The 24,064-nt window shown below is 39.1% G+C and overlaps 1 pseudogene; it reads left to right on the forward strand.

Annotated features, from left to right (window-relative positions):
• Positions 1-676: 676 nt before the first annotated feature.
• Positions 677-19,261, forward strand: LOC101084345 (annotated as a pseudogene).
• The last annotated feature ends 4,803 nt before the right edge of the window (positions 19,262-24,064 follow it).

Consider the following 24,064-nt stretch of genomic DNA (forward strand, 5'->3'; position numbering starts at 1 on the left):
ATAAGCTTTAGATCTCTTATAAAATTCAGACCATGTCTTTCATTCTCTTTTCATTCCAACCTTTGAAATGGCAAGTGTTCTCATCTTGTTTTTTTTCTCATTTCCAGGAACTACCAGCTCTACCAAACACAGTAGGTTCTCAATAAATATTTGTTACCTTGAACTGAATTATAGCTAAGCCAAGGCCCAAAAAAAGAGACGAATTTATCCAAGCTCCCAAAGAGAATTAGACCTTCTCTCCTGGTTTCTGAATTTCCTGTCAAGAGCTCTTGCAGTTATACAGTCCTGTCTAAAGATAGCTTAGGTTCAGACATCTGGCAGTGGATGGCTTATGCTGCACCGACAAACTTGTGACTGGGACCAGTTTTTTTTTCCTTTCTTTGGGTCTCAGTGTTCTCATCTGCATTATGGGAAGATTAGACTACAAGGTTTGAAAGAGTCCGTATAGTTTTGTTCCTAGGGATTTGTGACCAACATTGAGAGAATAAGCCTGTATGCCCTTGGGTAAGATAGAAAGAGGAGGAAGCAGTTATGGCCTATTTTAGAGTCTGTGTGTCACACCCTCCTCCCTCTCTTCTGAATCCAAATCTCCACTAAAAGAAGGAAAATAACTTTTATGGCTTGGGAAATCTTGCTCTGACCCATAAGCCACTGGGTCTCTGGGAAGTGGGAACGCATGTCCAGCCCAGAGCCTCCAATGCCTTATAGGGCTAGAAAGGCCTATGTGACCAACTGGGAAGGTGGTGAATGGTTGGCCCAGAGAAGTTTTCTAGTTCCAGAGGATCTAACCCTGATGAGAAAGAGGGGTGACTGCCACTCAGCCTTGGACAGGTAAGCAGGCTTAGCCAAGCCAGTGTATTCTGGAAAGGCCAGGAATGATGTCATGGGACACTTTGGGCTGCAACAACAGGAAACCACCAAGTGTTTACATTGGCTTACAGAGCACAGGCAGCCTGTTTTTTCTTCACTTCCTCAGTCTATCTGTTTCCTCTAATTCAAATACTATGAAGAAGGACTCACTGCCCAGGGCAGAGAAAGCGGAAGGGAGGCCCCCAAGAGAAACAACCCCCCCCCCTCAGCCCAAAGGGCTTTACTCTAGCTGGGGCCCTGCCAATAACTGACCTTAGGGTAGGGAAAGCAAGGTAGTTTGGACATACTCTGAGTGTTATACAACTCTATTGAAAGAAATTTCATAATTGTCCCTAAGATTCAATTCAGGTTCTAAACCATCTTGGACTTCTCCTAAGATCAAATCAGTCACCTAGTCTTGTAAACTCAATTTAATCAAATCCATATAATCAATAGTAATTTGTATGTGAAGTGTTGTATTATGCTGTATTTGTGTGTCTGTGTCAGTGTGCCTCACAGGCAGTGGTGGGATACAAAGATAAAACAACAACAGTTCATACCCTCAATGAATTGACAATAGACTTAATGGCAGTGGGATGTCTTTCATCTATTCCATTCTCTTCATCTCCAAGGTTGTTGCCCCAGTTCAGGATCCCCATCATTTCCAACCTACATGTAACAGTCTCTTAATGGGTCTCCCTGGTTACAGTGATTTAAGATCTTGTGATTTAAGCAAAATGAGAGTCTACACCATGATAGTCACAGTCAAGAGGGACAGAAGTACATATTTGAGAGACCATTATCATCACCATTATCATAGATAGTTAACAGATATTAAATACTTACTATGTGCTAGGCAACTGATTTAAGTACTCTAGCTAGATTAATTCATTTGATCCTCACAATAATCTTATGAAATATTATCACACATTTTTCAGGTGAGGGTTCTGAGGCACAGAAAGTATAAGTGACTAGTAAGTTGCAGAGCCAGGATATAAGCCAGGGAAAGCTGACTTTAGAATCCAGTCTCTTAACCACTACTATATACTTTACAGAAAGTAGCATTTATGGGACTCAATGTTGGGTTAGATATGGGGACTTGGAGCAGTCAAAGATGACTTATGAGTTTCCTGGTCAGGGAACTCTGGTTATACATTAGGACATTCATGCAAGCAGGGAAAACTGGGGCAGAGGAACAGATGTACAGGGAGCAATATGAAGATTTCAGTTTGGTTCATGGCAGAGTTGTTTTTCCTGTGGGATATCCAGAAGATATCAGCTAGATGGTTGGCCATGTGGATTTGAAGTTCTCTTGCCACCTGATCCTTTTTTAGGCTCAGGCATCACTGGCTCTGGGAGACTCCCTTTTACCTCTGAGAATAGCAAATTATTTTTATGTTTCACTCTTACAGCACCCTCCTTTCTTCTTTCACAGCATTCACCCCAGGTTCAATTATTGGTGTAATTACTAGTTTAATGAATAGATTGTTAGCTACATGTGGACAGGTGTTGTCTATATTAGAATTCTATCCCACATGTCTAACACCATTTCTGGAATATATTATTCACTTAGCTGCTCATTAATTCATTCATTCAAGAAATATTTATCAAGCACTTAATATTTTCCAGACACTGTTCTAGAAGCTTGTTTCAAAATTTACATAAAGCCCTTGCCCTTGTGGAGCTTACATTCCACTGATACACACAGTGAATGGCAGTGATTTTATTGGATATTTTTTGTGTCTGTGATCCTGAGTGGAGCTATATTAGTTTATTTATTGAATAAACACCTATTAAGTATTTTATATGTACCAGTCACTTTTTAATCCTCCCACTTAATCCTCGAAACAATCCTGGAAAAGAGATACCATCATTAACCCCATTTATAGAATAGACCACCTGATGTCAGAGAGATTTAGCAACTTACCTTAGATCACACAACTAGTAAGGAGTCAAGTGCAAGTAGTTTACTCACAATACCTGCCAGCTTACTCATTAGAGTACAACACACTGCTTTTGATATGTCCATTCTATGCTTAAAATGATACATGGGAACCCCTGTAGGGCACCTGATCCAGAAGGAGACCTTGAGAAAATACAGTCATGCAGAAAACTCCCAGCCTAGACCAGGTCTCATAGGCATCTTCTTGCACTCTCCATTTCTCATAGTGATAGGATAGGCCTATCCTATGTTTAACTCCAGGAATTGGTAGAGCAGCAGTAGCTATAGAACAAATACTTAAAGCCTGGATTCCTGAGGAAGACCCTACCCCCATGCCATTATAGGAAACCTAACCCCCAACTCCTCCTTGGGCCAAGCATCTGGAAGACAAGAGGCAGTGAATATAGTTCCGTGGTTCACCCTCTCCAACCATAAGGTAGACATATGGAAAAGGTTCGAAAACCAAAAGTGAGGCAAGGTTCAAGGACAGGTGGAAGGGGAAATAGACCCACCAGACTGTCCTTTCCTGAGGTTCAGGGCAGAGCTCTGTCTGCATAGCCACCTTCTGCGAAGTGACTCCAAATGCCACAGTGTGAGGAGAGCCAGGCAAGGAAAGGGTGGGGGAGGAGTTGGCAGTTCCTAGATGTGGCCTGGGCTGGACCTGTATATTACTATGAAACTATGTATGGGGTCTATATGTGAGTGAAATGAAGATAGCATGGCATGAAGCCTGAGCAGGTCTAGGAGGGGAGGAGATACTGAAAGGAATGTCGCAGAGTGAGTAAAGAGTCTCTTTGCCTGGTTTTGTTGCCAAAACATAGTGTGACTGCATATTTCTGAAATAAGTATTTATACTTGTGTGGGAGACATGGCTTATCATATGCATGGCCTGTGCAGGCATATGTGTATGTGTGTAAAGTGTTGGGGAAGAATAGTTGTGACAGCGTCTTTGTAATGTCTGTATGTCTGGTTGTGCATGCCAGTTTCTGTGTGGTATTCAAGAACACTAGATATAGGAAGTATGTCTAAGGAAGATGTTGTATGTGAAATGTGCAAGTGAAACATGGGCGAAGTGTGTGGTGTATGCTATGGACTGTGGGGAATACATTGAAGTGAGGTGTTGGCAGAGGGCATGGTGCTCTGGCTGTGTGGTGAATACATGAGCTGTGGAATGGTCAGGTGCATTGGGCCCCCCACTAACATTAACCACATCTCTCTGAACCTCAGCTTTTCTGCTGAAAAATGTGGATAAGCTCTACCTCTACACAAGATTGTACGAAAATTCAGTGAGTTAATCCATGGGAAGTGTCCTACACACAATAGGTGCTCAAGGTATTATTTCTACCATTATTATGACTGTGAAGTAAAGTGGCTGACATCTGGGTCAGAGCAGCGGCTCATTAAAATGTTTGCCAAATTGAAGAATGAATGACTTGCTTGGTTTGTTTTTACCTGTTTGATACTCAGTTGATAACTAAACTGGGTCTTGAATTGGCCCATTATTTTGTCTATGTTGAAAATCCATTCATGATCTTGCGGTCCGTGAGTTCGAGCCCCACGTCAGGCTCTGTGCTGACAGCTCAGAGCCTGGAGTCTGTTTCAGATTCTGTGTCTCCCTCTCTCTCTGACCCTCCCCCATTCATGGTCTGTCTCTCTCTGTCTCAAAAATAAATAAACGTTAAAAAATTAAAAAAAAAAAGAAAATCCTGAAGTGGGAGCCCTGAAATTTCATATTCCACAGGAGGTAAGGTGGGATGGGAGGGGATGGTGTAAAAGCCAACCAGTCAAGCCTGGACAAAAAGAAGGGGAAGGATAGTACCAGGAGCTCTCTAGGCACTCAAGGAACTGAGTCAAAGAGAGGTGAGGGCAGTGAGGTGCCAGAACCCAAGGAAATATTGTGAAGGATAAGAAACATCTCAATTCTCCATGCCTGGACTGAGCTCTATTCCAAGGCAGTTCTACAACCTAGGTCTCCAGGGCCTGGCACAGGAAGGGACTCATCAAATGGTCATGAATAATAGAAGTCACAGAGTTCCAGGGCCACAAAGTCTTGAGTATAAATTAGGTTTCCTGATTATTACTCATTTCTTTGTATATTGTCTGTCTACTCTGACTAGAGTGTTCTTTACAACCATTTCCCCAGTACCTAAAATAGTACCTGGCACAAAGTAGGTACTTCACAAATGGTTATACTAGAACACAGCAGTAAGAGTAGTATGTATAGCTGTTATTATCACGTTTTCTCTTTTTTATATATTTTATTGCGATAAAATGTATATAACATAAAATTTGCCAATTTAACCATTTTTCAGTGTAGAACTCAGTGGCATTATTTACATTCATTGTTGTGCAATCATCATCACCTATTTCTTAAACAATTCTGTCATCCCAAACAGAAAATATGCAGCCATTAAGCAATAATTCTGAATTCTTCCACTCCCCCAACCACTGGTAACCCCTAATCTACTTTCTGTGTCAATGAATTTGCCTATTCTGGATATTTCATCTAAGTGGAAGCATACCATATTTGACCTTTAGTTTCTGGCTTATTTCACCAAGTATAATGTTTTCAAGGTTCATCCATGTTATGCCACATATGAGAATGTCATTTATTTTTTTATGTATTTACATTCATGTTAGTTAACATACAGTGTAGTCTTGGCAAGTAATTCATCTCTTACATATGACACCCAGTGATCATCCCAAGAAGTGTTCTCCTTAGTGCACATCACCCATTAACCCATTCCTCAACCACCCCCCCCAGTAACCCTCAGTTTATTCTTTGTATTTAAGAATCTCTTATGATTTGCCTCCGTCTCTGCTTTTATCTTATTTTTCCTTCCCTTAACATATGTTCATTGTTGAATTTCTCAAATTCCACATATGAGTGAAATAATGATATCTGTCATTCTCTGACTTATTTCGCTTAGCATAATAACCTCTAGTTCCATCCACATTGTTGCAAATGGCAAGATTTCATTCTTTTTCATCAATGAATAGTATTCCATTACATATATATACCACATCTACTTTATCCACTCATCAGTCAATGGATATTTGGGCTCTGTCCATAATTTGGCAATTGTGGATAGCACCACTATAAACATTAGAAGGCATGTGCCCTTTTGAATCGGCATTTTTGTATCCTTTGGATAAATTCCTAGTAGGGCAATTGCTGGGTTGTAGGGTAGTTCTACTGTTCTTTTAATGAATCTCCATACTGTTTTCGAGAGTGACTACACTAGTTTGCATTCCCACCAACAGTGAAAAATGGTTCCCCTTTCTCTGCATCATTGCCAACATTTGTTGTTTCCTGAGTTGTTTATTTTAGTCATTATGACAGATGTGAGGTGGTATCTCATTGTGGTTTTGATTTGTATTTCTCTGATGATGAGTAATGTTGAGCATCTTTTCATGTATCTGTTAGCCATCTAGATATCTTCTATGGAAAATTGTCTACTCATGTCTTCTGCCCATTTCTTCACTGAATACTTTGTTTTTTAGGGGTTAAGTTTGATAAGTTCTTTTTTTTTTCAATATATGAAAATTATTGTCAAATTGGTTTCCATACAACACCTAGTGCTCATCCCAAAAGGTGCTCTCCTCAATACCCATCACCCACCCTCCCCTAACTCCCACCCCCCATCAACCCTCAGTTTGTTCTCAGTTTTTAAGAGTCTGTTATGCTTTGGCTCTCTCCCACTCTAACCTCTTGTTTTTTCCTTACCCTCCCCCATGGGTTTCTGTTAAGTTTCTCAGGATCCACATAAGAGTGAAAATATATGGTATCTGTCTTTCTCCGTATGGCTTATTTCACTTAACATCACACTCTCCAGTTCCATCCACGTTGCTACAAACAGACATATTTCGTTCTTTCTCATTGCCATGTAGTACTCCATTGTGTATATAAACCACAATTCCTATATCCATTCATCAGTTGATGGACATTTAGGCTCTTTCCATAATTTGGCTATTGTCGAGAGTGCTGCTATAAACATTGGGGTACAAGTGCCCCTATGCATCAGTACTCCTGGATCCCTTGGATAAATTCCTAGCAGTGCTATTGCTGGGTCATAGGGTAGGTCTACTTTTAATTTTCTGAGGAACCTCCACACTGTTTTCCAGAGCGGCTGCACCAATTTGCATTCCCACTAACAGTGCAAGAGGGTTCCCGTTTCTCCACATCCTCTCCAGCATCTATAGTCTCCTGATTTGTTCATTTTGGCCACTCTGACTGGCGTGAGGTGATATCTGAGTGTGGCTTTGATTTGTATTCCCCTGAAAAGGAGCGACATTGAGCATCTTTTCATGTGCTTGTTGGCCATCCGGATGTCTTCTTTAGAGAAGTGTCTATTCATGTTTTCTGCCCATTTCTTCACTGGGTTATTTGTCTTTCGGGTGTGGAGTTTGGTGAGCTCTTTATAGATTTTGGATACGAGCCCTTTGTCCGATATGTCATTTGCAAATATCTTTTCCCATTCCGTTGGTTGCCTTTTAGTTTTGTTGGTTGCTTCCTTTGCTGTGCAGAAGCTTTTTATCTTCATAAGGTCCCAGTAATTCATTTTTGCTTTTGATACCCTTGCCTTTGGGGATGTGTCGAGTAAGAAATTGCTACGGCTGATGTCAGAGAGGTCTTTTCCTACTTTCTCCTCTAGGGTTTTGATGGTTTCCTGTCTCACATTCAGGTCCTTTATCCATTTTGAGTTTATTTTTGTGAATGGTATGAGAAAGTGGTCTAGTTTCAACCTTCTGCATGTTGCTGTGCAGTTCTCCCAGCACCATTTATAAAAGAGACTGTCTTTTTTCCATTGGATGTTCTTTCCTGCTTTGTCAAAGATGAGTTGGCCATTCTTTTTTGGGTCTAGTTCTGGGGTTTCTATTCTATTCCATTGGTCTATGTATCTGTTTTTGTGCCAATACCATGCTGTCTTGATGATGACAGCTTTGTAGTAGAGGCTAAAGTCTGGGATTGGGATGCCTCCTGCTTTGGTCTTCTTCAAAATTACTTTGGCTATTCGGGGCCTTTTGTGGTTCCATATGAATTTCAGAATTGCTTGTTCTAGTTTCGAGAAGAATGCTGGTGCAATTTTGATTGGGATTGCATTGAATGTGTAGATAGCTTTGGGTAGTATTGACATTTTGACAATATTTATTTTTCCAATCCATGAGCAAGGAATGTCTTTCCATTTCTTTCTATCGTCTTCAATTTCCTTCATCAGCTTTCTATAGTTTTCAGCACACAGATCTTGTACATCTTTGGTTAGATTTATTCCTAGGTATTTTATGCTTCTTGGTGCAATTGTGAATGGGACCAGTTTCTTTATTTGTCTTTCTGTTGCTTTATTGTTAGTGTATAAGAATGCAACTGATTTCTGTACATTGATTTTGTATCCTGCAACTTTGCTGAATTCATGTGTCAGTTCTAGCAGACTTTTGGTGGAGTCTATCGGATTTTCCATGTATAGTATCATGTCATCTGCAAAAAGCAAAAGCTTGACTTCAGCTTTGCCAATTTTGATGCCTTTGATTTCCTTTTGTTGTCTGATTGCTGATGCTAGAACTTCCAGCACTATGTTAAACAACAGCGGTGAGAGTGGACATCCCTGTCGTGTTCCTGATCTCAGGGAAAAAGCTCTCGGTTTTTCCTCATTGAGGATGGTGTTAGCTGTGGGCTTTTCATAAATGGCTTTGATGATGTTTAAGTATGTTCCTTATATCCCGACTTTCTCAAGGGTTTTTATTGAGAAAAGGTGCTGAATTTTGTCAAAGGCCTTTTCTGCATCGATTGACAGGATCATATGGTTCTTCTCTTTTCTTTTATTAATGTGATGTATCATGTTGATTGATTTGCGAATGTTGAACCAGCCCTGCATCCCAGGAATGAATCCCACTTGATCATGGTGAAGAATTCTTTTTATATGCTGTTGAATTCGATTTGCTAGTATCTTATTGAAAATTTTTGCATCCATATTCATCAGGGATATTGGCTTGTAGTTCTCTTTTGTTACTGGGTCTCTGTCTGGTTTAGGAATCAAGGGAATACTGGCTTCATAGAATGAGTCTGGAAGTTTTCCTTCCCTTTCTATTTCTTGGAATAGCTTGAGAAGGATAGGTATTATCTCTGCTTTAAACGTCTGGTAGAACTCCCCTGGGAAGACATCTCGTCCTGGACTCTTATTTGTTGGGAGATTTTTGATAACCAGTTCAATTTCTTCGCTGGTTATGGGTCTGTTCAAGCTTTCTATTTCCTTCTGATTGAGTTTTGGAAGAGTGTGGGTGTTTAGGAATTTGTCCATTTCTTCCAGGTTGTCCAGTTTGTTGGCATATAATTTTTCATAGTATTCCCTGATAATTGTTTGTATCTCTGAGGGATTGGATGTAATAATTCCATTTTCATTCATGATTTTATCTATTTGGGTCATCTCCCTTTTCTTTTTGAGAAGCCTGGCTAGAGGTTTATCAATTTTGTTTATTTTTTCAAAAAACCAACTCTTGGTTTTGTTGATCTGCTCTGCAGTTTTTTTAGATTCTATATTGTTTATTTCTGCTCTGATCTTTATTATTTCTCTTCTTCTGCTGGGTTTAGGCTGCCTTTGCTGTTCTGCTTCTCTTTCCTTTAGGTGTGCTGTTAGATTTTGTATTTGGGATTTTTCTTGTTTCTTGAGATAGGCCTGGATTGCAATGTATTTTCCTCTCAGGACTGCCTTCGCTGCGTCCCAAAGCGTTTGGATTGTTGTATTTTCATTTTCGTTTGTTTCCATATATTTTTTAATTTCTTCTCTAATTGCCTGGTTGACCCACTCATTCTTTAGTAGGGTGTTCTTTAACCTCCATGCTTTTGGAGGTTTTCCAGACTTTTTCCTGTGGTTGATTTCAAGGTTCATAGCATTGTGTTCTGAAATTATGCATTATATGGTTTCAATTCTTGTATACTTATGAAGGGCTGTTTTGTGACCCAGTATGTGATCTATCTTGGAGAATGTTCCATGTGCACTCGAGAAGAAAGTATATTCTGTTGCTTTGGGATGCAGAGTTCTAAATATATCTGTCAAGTCCATCTGACCCAATGTATCATTCAAGGCCTTTGTTTCTTTATTGACCGTGTGTCTAGATGATCTATCCATTTCTGTAAGTGGAGTGTTAAAGTCCCCTGCAATTACCATATTCTAATCTATAAGGTTGCTTATGGTTATGAGTAATTGTTTTATATATTTGGGGCTCCAGTATTCAGCACATAGACATTTATAATTGGTAGCTCTTCCTGATGGATAGACCCTGTAATTATTATATAATGCCCTTCTTCATCTCTTGTTACAGCCTTTATTTTAAAGTCTAGTTTGTCTGATATAAGTATGGCTACTCCAGCTTTCTTTTGGCTTCCAGTAGCATGATAAATAGTTCTCCATCCCCTCACTCTCAATCTAAAGGTGTCCTCAGATCTAAAATGAGTCTTGTAGACAGCAAATAGATGGGTCTTGCTTTTTATCCATTCTGATACCCTATGTCTTTTTGTTGGCGCATTTAATCCATTTACATTCAGTATTATTATAGAAAGATACGGGTTTAGAGTCATTGTGATGTCTCTATGATTTATGCTTGTAGTGATGTCTCTGGTACTTTGTCTCACAGGATCCCCCTTAGGATCTCTTGAAGGACTGGTTTAGTGGTGACGAATTCCTTCAGTTTTTGTTTGCTTGGGAAGACCTTTATCTCTCCTTCTATTCTAAATGACAGACTTGCTGGATAAAGGATTCTCGGCTGCATATTTTTTCTGTTCAACACATTGAAGATCTCCTGCCAATCCTTTCTGGCCTGCCAAGTTTCAAAAGAGAGATCAGTTACGAGTCTTATAGGTCTCCCTTTATATGTTAGGGCATGTTTATCTCTTGCTGATTTCAGAATTTTCTCTTTATCCTTGTATTTTGCCAATTTGACTATGATATGTCGTGCAGAAGATCGATTCAAGTTATGTCTGAAGGGAGTTCTCTGTGCCTCTTGGATTTCAATGCCTTTTTCCTTCCTAAGTTCAGGGCAGTTCTTAGCTATTATTTCTTCAAGTACACCTTCAGCACCTTTCTCTCTCTCTTCCTCCTCTGGGATACCAATTAGGCATATATTATTTCTTTTTAGTGTATCACTTAGTTCTCTAATTTTCCCCTCATACTCCTGGATTTTTTTTATCTCTCTTTTTCTCAGCTTCCTCTTTTTCTGTAATTTTATCTTCTAGTTCACCTATTCTCTCCTCCACCTCTTCAATCCGAGCCGTGGTCATTTCCATTTTATTTTGCATCTCATTTAAAGCGGTTTTCAGCTCCTCCTGACTGTTCCTTAGTCCCTTGATATCTGTAGCAATAGATTCTCTGCTGTCCTCTATAGTGTTTTCAAGCCCAGCGATTAATTTTATTACTATTATACTTTTTAAAATTTTTGTTTAATGTTTATTTAGTTTTGAGACAGAGAGAGAGCATGAACAAGGGAGAGTCAGAGAGAGAGGGAGACACAGAATCTGAAGCAGGCTCCAGGCTCTGAGCTGCCAGCACAGAGCCCAATGTAGGGTTCGAACTCATGGACCGTGAGATCATGACCTGAGCCTAAGTCGGATGCTTAACTGACTGAGCCACCCAGGCACCCCCATGACTATCATTCTAAATTCACTTTCTGTTATATTATTTAAATCCTTTTTGATCAGTTCATTAGCTGTTGTTATTTCCTGGAGATTCTTTTGAGCCAAATTCTTCCGTTTGGTCATTTTGGATAGTCCCTGGAGTGGTGGGGACCTGCAGGGCACTTCCCCTGTGCTGTGGTGTATAACTGGAGTTGGTGGGTGGGGCCGCAGTCAGACCTGATGTCTGCCCCCAGCCCACTGCTGGGGCCACAGACAGACTAGTGTGTGCCTTCTCTTCCCCTCTCCTAGGGGTGGGATTCACTGTGGGGAGGCATGGCCCATCTGGGCTACTTGCACACTGCCAGGCTTGTGGTGCTGGGGATCTGGCGTATTAGCTGGGGTGGGTAGGCAAGGTGCACGGGGGCAGGAGGGGCAGGCTTAGCTTGCTTCTCCTTAGGTGATCCACTTCAGGAGGGGCCCTTTGGCAGCAGGAGGGAGTCAGACCCGCTGCCGGAGGGATGGATCCACAGAAGCACAGCTTTGGGTGTTTGCCAGGAGCAAGCAATTTCCCTGGCAGGAACTGGTTCTCTTTGGGATTTTGGCTGGGGGATGGGCGAGGGAGATGGCACTGGTGAGCGTCTTTGTTCCCTGCCAAACTGAGCTCTGTTGTCCCAGGGCTCAGCAACTCTCCCTCCCTTTGTCCTCCAGCCTTCCTGCTTTCTGGGCAGAGCTGTTAACTAAGGACCTCCCAGATGCTAAGTCACGCTTGCTGTGGGAACACACTCCGTCTGGCCCCTCCCCTTTTGCAAGCCAGACTCGGGGGCTCTGCTTGGCCTGTAGGCTGCCCCTCTGCCCCGGCTCCCTCCCGCCAGTCCATGCAGTGCGCACTGCCTCTCCGCCCTTCCTACCCTCTTCAGTGGGCCTCTCGTCTGCGCTTGGCTCCAGAGGCTCCATTCTGCTAGTCTTCTGGTGGTTTTCTGGGTTATTCAGGCAGGTGTAGGTGGAATCTAACTGATCAGCAGTAGGCGCGGTGAGCCTTGCGTCCTACGCCACCATCTTTCCAAAATTTCATCGATAAGTTCTTTATAGATTGTGGATACTAACCCTTTATCTGATGTCATTTGCAAATATCTTCTCCCATTCTGTCAGTTGTTCTTTAGTCTTATTGATGGTTTCCTTTGCTGTGCAGAAGTTTTTTATCTTGATGAGGTCCCAATAGTTCATTTTTGCTTATATTTACCTTGCCTCTGAAGTCACGTCAAGAGAGAAGTTGTGAACACAACAGGGATGTCCACTCTCACCACTGGTGTTCAATGGAGTACTGGATGTCCTAGCCTCAGCAATCAGAAAACAAAAAGAAATAAAAAGCATCCATATCAGCGAGGAAGCATCCATATCAAGCATCCATTTACTCTTTGCAGATGACATGATACTCTACATGGAGAACCTGAAAGACTCCACCAAAATACTACTAGAGCTGATACAAGAATTCAACAATATCACAGGATATAAAATCAAAGTACAGAAATCAGTCGCATTTCTATACACCAATAATAAAGCAGCAGAAAGAGATATCAATAATCGATCCCATTTACAATTGCACCAAAACCCCTAAGACACCTGGGAATAAATCTAACCAAAGAGGTGAAAAATCTATACATGAAATCTATAGATAGCTTATGAAAGCAATTGAAGAATGCACAAAAAATTGAAAAATCTTCCATTGCTCATGAAGTGGAAGAACAAATATTGTTAAAATGTCAATACTATCCAAAGCAATCTACAATTCAATGCAATCCCTATCAAAATAGCACCAGTATTCTTCACAGAGCTAGAAAAAACAATCCTAAAATTTGTATGGGACCACAAAAGACTTGAAATAGCCAAAGTAACATTAAAAAGGAAAACCAAAGTGGGAGGCATCACAATTCCAGGCTTCAAGGTGTATTACAAAGCTGTAATCATCAAGATGGATGGTACTGGCACAAAAACAGACACATGGATCAGTGGAATAGAATAGAACACCCAGAAATGGATTCACAAATATGTGGCCAACTCATCTTTGGCAAAGCAGGGAAGAGTATCTAATGGACAAAAAAGTCTCTTTAGCAAATGGTGCTGGGAGAAGTGGAGAGCGACATGCAGAAGAATGAAATTGGACCTGTTTCTTGCATCATACACATAAATAAATTCAAAATGTATCAAAGACCTAAATGTGAGACACGAAAATATCAAAACCCTACAGGAGAAAACAAGCAGCAACCTCTCTGAGAATGTCATTTCTTTTGGTGGTTGAATAATATTCCATTATATATATATATATATATATATATATATATATATATATCCATTTTATTTATCCATTCATTTGTTTATGGACACTTGGGTTGCTTCCCAATTGTGGCCACTGTGCATAATGCTGGAATGAAATTGGGATATAAGTATCAGTTTGAGTCTGTATTTTCAATTCTTTTGGGTATATATACATATATATATGGAATTGCTTAGGTCATATATATAATTCCATGTTTGGCTTTTTGAGGAACTGTCAAATTGTTTTCCATAGTGACTGCACTATCCATTTAACATTTCCATCGGAAGTATATGAGGGTTTGAATTTCTCTATAACTTTGCGAACACTTTTCATTTTTAAGCTTTTGATATTTATTTATTTATTTATTTATTTATTATTTAGAATTGTGATAAAATATATATAACATAAAATTTACCATCTTGGGGTGCCTGGGTGGCTCAGTCGGTTAAGCATCCGACTTCACCTCACGTCATGATCTCACAGTTCATGAGTTCAAGCCATACATCGGTCTCTGTGCTGATAGCTCAGAGCCTGGGACCTGCTTCAGATTCTGTGTCTCCTTCTCTCTGCCCCTCTCCCGCTTGTTCTCTCTCTCAAAAATAAATAAATAAACATTTAAAAATATATTATTATATATATATGTGTGTGTGTGCATATATATATATATATAATTTATTGTCAAATTGGTTTCCATACAACACCCAGTGCTCATCCCAACAAGTGCCCTCCTCAGTGCCCATCACACACTATGCCCTATCCCCCACCCCCCATCAACCTTCAGTTTATTCTCATGGTTTGCCTCTTTCCCTCTCTGGTCTTTTTCCCCCTTCCCCTCCCCTCTGGTCCTCTATTAAGCTTCTCAAGATACACATAACGGTGAAAACATATGGTATCTTTCTCTGCCTGACTTATTTCAATAAAAATTCATCATCTTAATTATTTTAAACTGCACAGTTCAGTAGTGTTAGCACATTCACATTGTAGTGCAAACAATATCCAAAACTCTTTTCATCTTATAAAACTGAAGCTCTATATCCATTACACAACAATTTCCTATTTGTCTTTTTTCCTGGCAACTACCATTCTACCTTCTGTCTCAATTTTACTCTGGATGCCTCATATACATGGAGTCATACAGGATTTGCCTTTTGGTTACTGGTTTGTTTCACTTAGCATAATGTCCTCAAGATTCATCCATGTTGTAGCCTGTGTCAGCATTTCCATTATTTAAAAGGTTAAATAATATTTCATCATGTGCACATACCACATTTTGCTTATCCATTCATCTGATGATGGGCACTTGGGTTGCTTCCACATTTTGGCTATTGTTAACAATGCTGCTGTGAACATGGGTGTCAAGATTCTACTTCATTTTTTTAAAACTATTTTTTTTAATTCAAGTTAGATAACATATAGTGTAGTCTTGATTTCAGGAGTAGAACCCAGTTATTCATCTCTTACATATGACACCCAGTGCTAATCCCAAAAAGTCCCCTCCTTAATGTCCATCACCCATTTAACCCATAACCTCCCCAGCAACCCTCAGATTTTTCTATTTAAGAGTTTTATGGTTTGCCTACTTCTCTGCTTTTGTCTTATTTTTCCTTCTCTTCCCCTATCAAATTCTAAATATGAGTGAAATCATATGATATCTGTCTTTCTCTGACTGATATACCCAGAAGTGGAATTGCTGGATCATATAGTAATTTTATTTTCAATTTTTTGAGGAACTGTCATACTGTTTTCCATAGCAACTATACCATTTTAAATTCCCATCAACAGGGCACAAGTGTATTAATGTCCCCACATCCTCACCACACTCCATTCTTTTCATATTATAGTTATCTTAATGGCTAAGTGATATCTCATTGTGGTTTTGGTGAACATTTCCCTAATGAATATGATGTTCAGCATATTTTCATGTGTTTATTTGACATTTTATATCTTCCTGGAGAAATGGCTATTCAAATCTTTTGCTTATTTGTCCCAGTGCCTCAACATTTATTTATTTATTTATTTATTTATTTAGGTATTTATGTATGTATGTATGTATTAATTTTAATTCCAGTGAATGAAAATACAGTGTTATATTAGTTTCGGATGTAAAATATAGTAATTCAACACTTCCATACATCATGCTTTGCTCATCACAAGTGCACTCTTTAATCTCCGTCACCTATTTATTCCATCCCCCCAACCACCTCCCCTTTGGTAACCATCAGTTTGATCTCTATATTTAAGAGTCTTTTTTCTTAATTTCAATCTCTCCTTCTTATTTTTTCCCTTTCTTTTTTGTTTCTTAAATTCCACATATGAGTGAAATCATGTCTTTCTCTGACTGACTTATTTTGCTTAGCGTTATACTTTGTAGCTCCATACATGTCGTCACAAATTCTTTTGCCTAATTTTTTTTTATTTTTTTGTTTTTTTGTTGGTGAGTTGTAAGAGTTCTTTATATATTCTGAATATTAAACTCTTATCACATATATGATTTGTAAATGTTTTCTGTCATTATGTAGGTTTTTTTTTCAGTTTCTTGATAATGTCCTTCAATACACAAAAGATTTTAATTTTGATAAAGTCCAATTTATCTACTTTAAGTTTTGTTCCTTTGGTGTCATAGCTAAAAATGCCAAATCCAAGATCATGAAGATTCACATCTATGTTTTTATAAAGGTTTTATAGTTTTAGCTTTTTCTTAAATGTTTATTTTTGAGAGAGAGAGAGCACAAGCGGGGTAGGGACAAAGAAAGAGTGGGACAGAGGATCTGAAGTGAGCTCTGAGCTGACAGCAGAGAGCATGATGTGGCGCCCAAACTCATGAACCATGAGATCATGACCTGAGCCTAAGTCGGACACTTAACTGAGTGAGCCGCCCAGGTGTCCCTATGGTTTTAGCTTTTATATTTAGGCCACTGATGCATTTTGACTTGATTTTTTAAAGTATAATTTATTGTCAAATTGGTTTCCATACAACACCCAGTGCTCATCCAAACAAGTGCCCTCCTTAGTGTCCATCACCCACTTTCCCCTCTCTCTACCCCCCATCAACCCTCAGTTTGTTCTCAGTATTCAAGAGTCTCTTATGGTTTGCCTCCCTTCCTCTCTGTTTGTAACTTTTTTTCCCTTCCCTCCCCCATGGCCTTCTGTTAAGTTTCTCGAGATCCACATATGAGTGAAAACATATGGTATCGGTCTTTCTCTGACATTTCACTTAGCATAATACCCTCCAGTTCCATCCACATTGCTGAAAATGGCCATATTTCATTCTTTATCATTGCTATTGACTTTATTTTTGTATATGGTATGAGGCCAGAGTCCAATTTCATTATTTTTCATGTGGAAGTCCAATTGTTCCAGCATCATCCATTGAAAAAACTATTTTCTCCTCATTGAATGGTCTTGGTACCCTTGTCAAAAATCAATTGGAAATAGGTGTATGTATTTATTTCTGGGCTTTCAATTCTATTCCATTGGTCTATATGTCTGTACTTATGCTGTCACCACACTTTTTTGATGACTGTATCTTTGCAGTAATTTTAAAATTGGGGAAAGATCCCTCCAGAATTCTGGCTTTCTACTTTTTTTCAAGAATGTTTTGGCTTACAACTCTATATGAATTTAAGGGTTGGCTTTTCCATTTTTCAAAAAAGACTGCTGGAATATGGTAGGGATTACATTGAATCTGTAGATTGCTAGGGTAGTAATATTGATACTTTAACAATAGTAAGTCTTCATACCACTAGCATAGGGTGTTTCATTTACTTAAATCTTATTAATTTTCTTCAGCATATCTTATAGTTTCAGTGTACACTTATTTCACCTTGTTGGTTAAATTTATTCCTAGGTATTGAATTCTTTTACATGTGATTTTAAGTGTAATTGCTTTCTTAATTTCTTTTTTCGTTTTGGATTGCTCATTGCTGGTGAATACAAATACAAATGATTTTGTATGCTGATATTGCATTCTGAAACTTGGCTGAATTTGTTTATCAGCTCTACTACTAGATATTTTTTAGTGAATTCTTTGGGATTTTTCTATATATGGGATTATGTTATTTGTGAATAAAGATAATTCTACTTTTTTTCTTTACAATTGGGTGCTTTTTATTTCTTTCTTTGTGTGTCTTATTGCTCTAGCTAGAACTTCCAGTAAAATGTTTAATAGCAATGGTAAAAGTAAGCATTTTTGTCTCGATCAAGATTTTAAGAATAAAGCTTTCAAGTCTCTTACAACTGAGTATGATATTAGCTGGGTTTTTCATAAATGTAATTGTCCATGTTGAGGACATTCACTTTGATTCCTTGCTTTCTGACTTTTTTTTATCATTAAAGGGTGTGCATTTTGTGAAATGCCTTTTCTGCCTCATTTGAAATGATTATGTGATTTTTACCTTCATTCTATTATTGTGATATGTTACATTGATAGATTTTCTTATTCTTTGATCCATTTAATTTTTAAGATTATGCTGTTTAGGGGACCAGCTGCCACCAAGTCTGGACCCAACCTTGTGCACTGTCAATGTCTGTGCACCCACCCGACATGCACTCCCAATTCTTTTTGGTTCTAAGTCAAATACAGCAGCTCTCAAGGATCAGTTGATTCAGAATATTCTTAAGACTATACCCCCCCCCCCAGATAAGATTACGGTTGTTAGGGTTGCTGTTGTTAGCATGGCTTGTGGCCATCTGTATTTTAATGAAGGACTTGTCAAATGAACTTGCTCTTGTTGATGTCGTGGAAGACAAATTGAAACGAGAGATGACGAATCTCCAGCATGGAAGGCTTTTCCTTAGAACACCAAAATTTGTCTCTGGCAAAGACTATAATGTGACTACAAACTCCAAGCTGGTTATTTTCACAGAGAGAAAACCTTCTTAATTTGGTCCAGCATAACGTGAACATTTTAAATTAATCATTCTTAATATCGTAAAATACAGCCTAAACTGCAAGTTGTTTGTTGTTTCCAATCCAGTGGGTATCTTGACCTATGTGGCTTGGAAGATAAGTGGCTTTCCCAAAAACCGTGTTACTGGAAGTGGTTGTAATCTGGGTTCATTCTGGTTCCATTACTTAATTGGGGAAAGGCTGGGAGTTCACCCATTAAGCTGGCATAGGTGGGTCCCTGGGGAGCATGGAGATTCTAGTGTGCCTCTATGCAGTGGAGTAAATGTTGCTGGTGTCTTCCTTAAGAATCTTCACCCTGACTTAGGCACTGATGCAGATAAGGAACAATGGAAAGAGGTTCACAAATAGGTGGTTGACAGTGCCTATGAGGTGATCAAACTGAAAAGGCTACACTTCCTGGGCCATTGGGCTATTTGTGGAAGATTTGGAGAAAGTATAATGAAGAATCATCGGCAGGTGCATCCAATTTCCATCATGACTAAGGGTCTCTATGGAATAAAAGATGCTGTTTACCTTAGTGTTCTTTGCATCTTGGGACAGAATGGAATCTCAGATGTTGTGAAGGTGACTCTGACTCCTGAGGAAGAGGCCCATTTGAAGAATAGTGCAGATACACTTTGGGGGATCCAAAAAGAACTGTAGTTTTAAAGTTTTCTTATGTTGTACCAGTTCACTGTCTAGACTATAACAGGATTTTATATGGAGGTTGTATATATCATCCTTATTATCTGATCTATTACTCAAGTAGTATTAAAATGGCTTAGGAAAAGCATCAGTTTCCTAAAGTTACAAATAGGAATGGTTCACAAAACCCTGCAGCTATATCCTGATGCTGGATGGTACTTGTGTAGTCCTAAATTGGTTAATGTAAAATAGTTCCACCACTTGAGAGGCACCACTGTCAATATTACATATGCTGAAGTTGCTCTCCAAACCAGATGTATATTTACCGTGTGATATATAACATCTGGTTCCTTCACCCAACATGCCTAGTCCAATTTTTTTTCTCCAGTCAATCACATCCTGGGATTCAATGTATAAACGTAATATTGCATGTATTGTGCATAAAACTGTTCTAAAGGATCTTATTTTGTGTACTATATATGTTAGAATATAGTGTACGTTGCCATATAATGCAAAAAGAAATATCTATATATAAACAAGTGTCATGCCAACCAACTAAAATACCAAATAAACTTTGAACAGTGAGGAAAAAAAAGATTATGCTGTTTCATTTCCACAAAATGTCAACATTTACATTTTTCTTTTGTTATTGATTTCTAGCTTCATTTCATTGTGGTTGGAAAAAACATTTTGTATGTTTCAATCTTTTCAATATTTATTGGGATTTGTTTTGTGACTTAACATATGGCCTCTTCTGGAGAATGCTCCATGTGCACTTGAGAAGAATGTGAATTCTGCTGTTGTTGGTTGGAGTAAATTATTAATTTATTAATTAATGTTTTTAATGTTTATTTTTGACAGAGACAGAGAGAGACAGAGAGAGAGAGAGAGACAGTGCAAGTGGGGAAGGGCAGAGGGAGATGGGAACACAGAATCCAAAGCAGGCTCCAGGCCCTGGGCTGTCAGTGCAGAGCCTGATGTAGGCTTCAAAGCCACAGACTCTGGGATCATGATCTGAGCCGAAGTCGGATGCTTAACTGACTGAGCCACCCAGACACCCCATTGGGAGGAGTAATTTATATTTGTTAAGTTTAGTTAGTTTGCAGTGTTGTGCAAGTCTTTTATTTTTTTATTTATCTTCTGTCTAAATGTTCTATTTATGATTGAGAATGGGATATTAAGTTTCTCACTCTTATTGTACAATTGTTTATTTCTCACTTTAATTTTGTCAATATTTGCTTCATATTTAGGTGGCTCAATTGTTTGGTGCATATATGTTTATAATTATTATGTTTCTGATAAATTGACTATCAGAATATCACTCCCTTCAGTGTCCCTTGTGAAAGGTTTTAGCTTGAAGTCTATTTTATCTGATACTCATACCCAGCTATCTTTTGGTTGCTATTTTCAAGAAAAATATTTTCCCATCTTTTCAATGTCAACTTATCTGTGTCTTTGGATATAAAGTTAATCTTTTGGGGGCACCTGGGTGGCTCAGTTGGTTAAGGTTCTGACTTTGGTTGGGGTCATGATCTCACAGTTCGTGTATAGAGTCCCATGTTGGGCTCTGTGCCCAACAGCTCAGAGCCTGGAGCTTGTTTTGGACTCTGTGTCTCTCTCTCTCTGCCCCTCCCCTGTTCAACCTCTGTTTCTTTCTCTGTATCTGTCTCTATCTCTGTCTCTCTCTCTCTCTAAAATAAACATTAAAAATTAAAAAAAATAAAGTGAATCTTTTGTGAACAGCATATAGTTGGGTCATGTTCAGAAACAATTTCATTAATCGCTGCCTTTTGATTGGGTAGTTTGATACATTTACGTTTAATATAATTATTGTATTTTTATTTGTCCCTCATTTTCTCTATTACTTGCTACTTGTATGTTCAGTGGTTTTTGAGAAGAATTGTCTTCAGTCTCTTCTTTTTTGCTTCTGTGTATATGCATTAGATGTTATTTTATGGTTGCCATGGGGATTAGATTTCACAATCTAACTTAAATTGTTACCAACTTAACTTCAATATTATTCAAAGACTCTGCTAAGATACAGCTCTGTCTCTTTATGTTATGGTTTTCACAAATCACAGCTTTATATGTTTTATGCTCAATAATATAGTTATAATTATTTTTATACATTTGTCTTTAAATAATGTAAGAAATAAAAACTAGTTTAAAACTAAAATTCTTCACTGGCAGTTATTTTTCCAGTACTCTAAATATAATGTTCCTTTTTTTATCTTACTTTTTTTGTTGTTGGAAACTGGACATTTGAATATTATAATGTGGTAACTCTGGAAATCAAATTCTTTTACTCTTCCAAGATTTGCTGTTCTATTGATTGCTGAAGGTTATAGTATGTATGTTTAATGAATATTCCAAACTATTTTTGGAAAGACTGAATTCCTTGTCATGTATAGTCTCTGAAGTATCTATTTCTTAAGCTCATGTTTGGCTAGTGTTTTGATGAATTTCTTTGAATGCCAGGAGCTGGAAACAAAAACAAACAATAACAAACAACAATAACAAAAGAAAAACATCCTCTATCAAGAAAAAATACAAAATACAAAGCATGTCTCCCAGTCTTTGCAGATAGGCTCTGTGATGGGCCAATCCAACACTTATCCAGGATTGCACTGAGCCTGAGGTGAAACTTTAGAGTGGTCTGAGTTGTAAGTGAGGTAAAATAGAGAGAAGTTATGCATTTGTCCTTCACGGAGCCCTCAGAGAACTTACAGCAGACATATACAGGGTGTGGACACTTGCAGGGGATGAGCTCTGCAGCTTCTTCCTCTTGGTGATCCACTGTAGTTCTTAAAAGAAGTTTGGTTATTGACAGAAGATGGCAGTGGAGTATGAGGACCTTAGGCTTGCCTGGTCCCCCATGAACACAACTGGATAATGAAAAATTATCCTAAATACACCAGAAATCAATCTGAAGACTGACAGAACAAACTCCACAATTAAAGGGAGAGAAGAAGCTCCATCAAAGAAAGTAGGAAGTGTGTAGTTGGGGTTTAGGGGAGAAACAGATCATGGGTACTGTGGAGAGGAGGGAGCCATTGTCATGGAGAAGAGAGAGAGAAGTCATGGTGTGAGAGAGAGAAGCACACAGAGAAATGTACAAGGAGAATGTTTCCACAAAAGTATTGGCTTGGAAAATGAGAGGGGCAGAATTTTGTGAGTTCTTGCAACCAGTGGGGCTTAAAGCCTGGAGTTGTAAAGGTCAGTGGGTTTGGCTGGGTTAGAGTCTGGAAGACACTGTGCTGCTTGTGGAGAGAAGGCAGGAAAACAAGCCAGGAACAGACAGTATGGAAACAGCAATTTTAAGTTCCTGGATCACAGAGTGGAGAGATTATTTGCTCTCCTCAGAGCATGTCACTGAGAGGCAGCATTCATGGAGACACCTCTCTGGGAACAAAGGAGCTGGCTAGAAACATTTCCCTCCCATGACCTTCAGCATAAACACAGAACAACTTGTGGGAAGGATTGCAGCACTGACACTGCCTAACTTCTTTACACAATACCCCATTCCCCAGTGCTCTGGCGGGACTGCTTCTCAGTTAAGCTTGCCTCAGTCCCAGTGCAGAAAGCCTATCCCCTAGGAGATCAACACAAACCCATGGACACATCACATCTCTGAAACAGAGAGTTTTGTAGTTATGCTGGAGTTGGTGTCAGGTCTCATTTCACAAGCTGACCAGAGCACACCTAGTTAAAACTCACCACATTCAGGGGGCACCTAGGTGGCTCAGTCAGTTAAGCATCTGACTTCAGCTTGGGTCATGATCTCACTGTTCATGAGATCGAGCCCCGCATTGGGCTCTGTGCTGACAGCTCAGAGCCTGGATCCTGCTTTGGATTCTGTGTCTCCCTCTCTCACTGCTCCTCCCCCACTCGTGCTCTGTCTCTGTATCTCTCTCAAAAATAAATAGACATTAAAAATTAAAAATAAAAAACAACACATTCAGGCCTGGGACCACACACTGCCCACAAAAACCAAGGAGAGCCTCTGCGGGTGAGTGGTCTGAAGGATAGAGCAGCCAAAACACAATAGCAGATCATACACAGCACATACCAGAGACACACCATGAAATGTCAGGCCCTGGATACCACATGATCTCTTCTTTATAATGCCATTGCTTTTTTTTTTTAATTTAAATTCAAGTTAACATAAAGTGTAGTCTTGGCTTCTGGAGTAGAAACCAGTGATCATTTCTTACATATGACACCCAGTGCTCATCCCCAAAAAATGTCTTCCTTAAATCCCTTCAAATATTTAAACCACCCCCCACCCACACCTCCTCCAACAACCCATAGTTTATTCTTTGTATTTAAGAGTCTGATATGGTTTGCCTCTCTTTCTTTTATCTTATTTTTCTTCCCTTCCCCTATGTTCATCTGTTTTGTTTCTTAAATTCTACATATGAAAACATGATATTTACCTTTCTCTGACTTATTTCGCTTAGGATAATACCCTCTAGTTCCATCCACATTGTAGCAAATGGCTAGATTATATTCCTTTATATGGTTGAGTAATATTCCACTGTATATATGCACCACATCTTCTTTATCCATTTCTCAGTCAATGGACATTTGGGCTCTTTCCATTATTTGGCAATTGTTGATGGCACTGCTATAAACATTGAAGTGCATGTGCTCCTTCGAATCAGCACTTTTGTATCCTTTGGATAAATACCTAGCGGTGCAATTCCTGGATTGTAGGGTATTTCTATTTTTTACTTTTTGAGGACCCTCCATATTGTTTTCAAGAGTGTTCACACTAGTTTGCATTCTGACTGACAGTGCAAAAGGGTTCCCCTTTCTCCG

This window comes from Felis catus, chromosome X, assembly GCF_018350175.1.
Source record: "Felis catus isolate Fca126 chromosome X, F.catus_Fca126_mat1.0, whole genome shotgun sequence".
Classification (NCBI taxonomy): domain Eukaryota; kingdom Metazoa; phylum Chordata; class Mammalia; order Carnivora; family Felidae; genus Felis; species Felis catus.